Source organism: Lolium rigidum, chromosome 3 (genome assembly GCF_022539505.1).
Source record: "Lolium rigidum isolate FL_2022 chromosome 3, APGP_CSIRO_Lrig_0.1, whole genome shotgun sequence".
Lineage (NCBI taxonomy): Eukaryota > Viridiplantae > Streptophyta > Magnoliopsida > Poales > Poaceae > Lolium > Lolium rigidum.
Genome location: NC_061510.1, coordinates 399,912,236 through 399,915,904, shown reverse-complemented (window position 1 = coordinate 399,915,904; position 3,669 = coordinate 399,912,236).

Below are 3,669 nucleotides of genomic sequence, written 5' to 3'. Positions count from 1 at the left end.
TTCAAAAGCTTTAGCATTATCCATCCTTAATTTGTTATTTGACTTGAATATATTTGCATGCGTTGCATCAAATGCTAAATAAGTTTTGAACTAAATATTAAAAAACATATGATTTGTGCTAGGAAACGAAAAATTCATTTTCAAATCCAGATCATATTCATGCTTCCTAGGCACCGACAATGTGGATGCCAAGTGAAGAACATCTGAAATAACCACACAAGTAAATGCCCATTGAATATTTGCATCTACACATAGTGCAATTTCTGAGAAAGATAAAGTCCTCAACATGGCCCTGTGTTTGAAAACCACATCAAATGATGCATGAGTGTAACCAGAGGCTATATAGTACATACTACGCAATATGCTTAGTTTTATTTAGTTATATATTATTACACCACATGAGCATTGATTTATGGAAGCAGTCTATCAAACAGGTATCAGGGGAATAACGATGCACAAAATTTCATGGATCTAGTAGTAGATTATCAAACTATAGTGATTGAGGAGCATACCCTGTCTCAGGGTGATGCAATGCACAAATAATGGATAGAACATGGACTACTTACAGATTCAAGCATCTAAACTTTTTCTAGGTGCACTGCTTCCAATCAGACATGTACTGGTACAATTTATTTCCGCATTTTGAAGCGACGTGTATGGTTGCCTTGCAGAATTGCATACAAAGACCTGAGGCACCTCGAGCCGGCATGTGCTAGAGTCGTAGCTCCCTCTTGGCCACACAGCCAGCACTGAGACCGGCAAATCGGCAACAACTCTGCTCCTCTTCTCTGTCCCCAACCATTCGCCGGTGTCAGCGGCCTTCACTTTGATTCAGATCCTCTTTGATCCTCTTTCTTTTGTTTATCTTCTTCATTTCTATTGCAGCGAAGTAACTGAATATTAAATAAATCCACTTTCAGATAATACAATACAAGAGCTTCATTTCAAAGATATAAAAAGATAGAAAACCATATATATGCATATTTGAACAAAAGAAATCATATGCATGTATATCTCACAGGGCACTCTACTTTATATTTTCTAACACAAGGAAAGTAGCTTTTCAATGATAAATCAGTTGAAGTTGTTAGCAGGTTTTAGAAATTAGCAGTCAAGGCTCTCAGGACAACAAATATCTTGAATATTGGTTTTGTGGCCATTTGTAAGGAATCGATTCGAGCTCGTAAATCCTACTTTGGACTCAACTCTATATATACTTTGTGCATATCAAATCCTGTTGGGAGACAAACTTGAAGTCAAGTGTTGAAGACTTCGCTGCGATATATTCTATCAGAGTAGAGATGGTACAACTCAGTACGATTGTGCAAAATAATCCATCTACGTTAAATTTCATGTGTCTCTCATGGGGCAGTGATGTAATAGTAGCTACTACTATGGATAATCCACATGATAAAATGAAAAGATGCTAGGAAAACAAACCACAAAGGTAACACTTATGAATTCAGAACTTAATGCAAGAATTCAAACATTGAATTCAAATCCCAACACTGGATTTGACCATGATACAGTAAAAGTCTTTCTGAAATTATTTACACATAACAATTCGTCTACTATACGAATATTGACAAACTAAAAAAAACTGTACTCGCACAAGCTACAAACTTCAAAATAAATTTATTTATTCAGTGAATCATATCAATAAGTGCATGTAGAAAAGGTTTGACTGCACACCTTAATATTACCAGGACCTTCTTATTTCAAAGAACTCAGAGCAGTTGTGCCAGCCAGGTCCAAGCAACCGGCCTCCCAGTCATCATCCTAACTCCATTCCGGAGTTACCACGAATTAAACATAATCAAAAGTTATATCAAGGGAACTGATAACAAAGACAAACTGCAATATTTTATTCTTCGCAATTGACAGATATAAAACAAATAACCTTTTCTTCTCAAGCAGTACAAAGTAAAAAAAAATTGTCCTTTACTTCTCAAACGAAGATAAATATGGTGATAAGTACCTGCTGTTTGAGCTGGTAACAATCTCGGTTTTAATTTAGAATTGGCCACTCGCAAGTACAAACCACAGATGATATGCTAAGAGTTCACATAGTCTATATATTTTGAAGTGAGGCACTAAAAAATATCTACAGCAGCCATTTTCCTACAAAATTCAGGAAAGAACAGCTTAGGCATTACATTTTAGCAGGTAGCAGAACTAAGCATAGCGCTACCAGTTCACGTGCATGCTCCACCAAGAAAAACCAGCAAGTTCAGAAAGTTTCTCTCTGCACCAAAAAAGGAAAGCCAAGAAACTGTGCAACTAAAACACAAAGGATGCCTGCTCACGGGCATCTGAACAGTACGCCAACTAATTTACAGGGTAGCGCCAATTACTTAATGTTCAGCCATACTACTTTATATACCTTCAAAAAAACTGGATGTCATATAATTTAACACAACAATCTCCCTGTACCAGAAAATCAACTCAGATTACAAGTAATTTAATCTAGGAGCCAATGTAAGAAAATGAGAGATAAATATGCCAGTTGACATGGAGGAATTTATAGACTTCAAAATGTACATACATGTGTGTGAAATTATTTCTTAAACCAACAATTTCACATTGGCTAGCTTCGCTGCGAAAACATATGTTTTGTGAAGAAACACGGTTTTACCTATACAAGCACTGAAAATGGGACATATATAGTGGGCAATTCTCTTCCTATTTAGTGGTTCGTTTTCTAGCGTGTTTGCGTTACGGAGCCACACGTTCAGCAAGTCAACACCCATTATCCCATTTTGTGAAGTCGAAGGTACACGCACCACCCAATCATGATTGTTCTAGTGCAAGAGTCATGCGTTAGAGTCTGTCCCAAGGTAGAACTGCAAGACATGTTCTTTATGTATAGACTGAGTGAATTTAGAGGCCCTGTACATGACAACAAATGCTGAAGGTTAATGCTTAGCAATCCAAGAAGCCAAGAATGAGCAAATGGATCAGATTATGACAGAAACTGGAATTCTTCATTAAGAGTTTTTTTTACCATGTCGACTCCTTAGAGAAGTTTGAAGAATTGCACTGTTCAAAAGTTCAGGTAATTAAGGATCTATACTGAATACAAAATCTCGATGGGCATATAACTTATGAGGTGGAGCCGTGGAGATATTTAACAGTTGTAAGTACCTAGAAACATTTAGAAAATGATGATTTCATCTTCTGAACTAACAGTGTCATCTTCTCAAAATTGTTACCTACACCGAAGCCACACAACTCTAAAATGAACTGTACCTCATATTGAAGTCAGTTCTCAACAAATCTTCGGCATAAATGATAATACCATATGCATGCGTCAATCTGACAATCCCTGCACAAATACAAAAGAAAAGCATCACCTATACCTCAATATGATACATGCTATAAAAAATGGGCAGTGGAAGTATCTTCAGGGTTCAACACTACGCGTTTGTACCAGAGCTCCTGAATTCTGTAGCAGTTTGCAGTTCAATTACCATGTACACACATATTCCTAGAGCTGTGTGACTCCCCACGGAGTCCTTCGACGCTTATCACGGTGAAACAAACATCCGCAGCCACCTGGATTTAGAAGAAAGTGGTAAACCGTCCTATATCCTCATCATGGAAATTTAATAGCGGCATTTACAAGGAGTACCTCATGCTCGGTGCCATGTGTGACCTTGGACAAACATC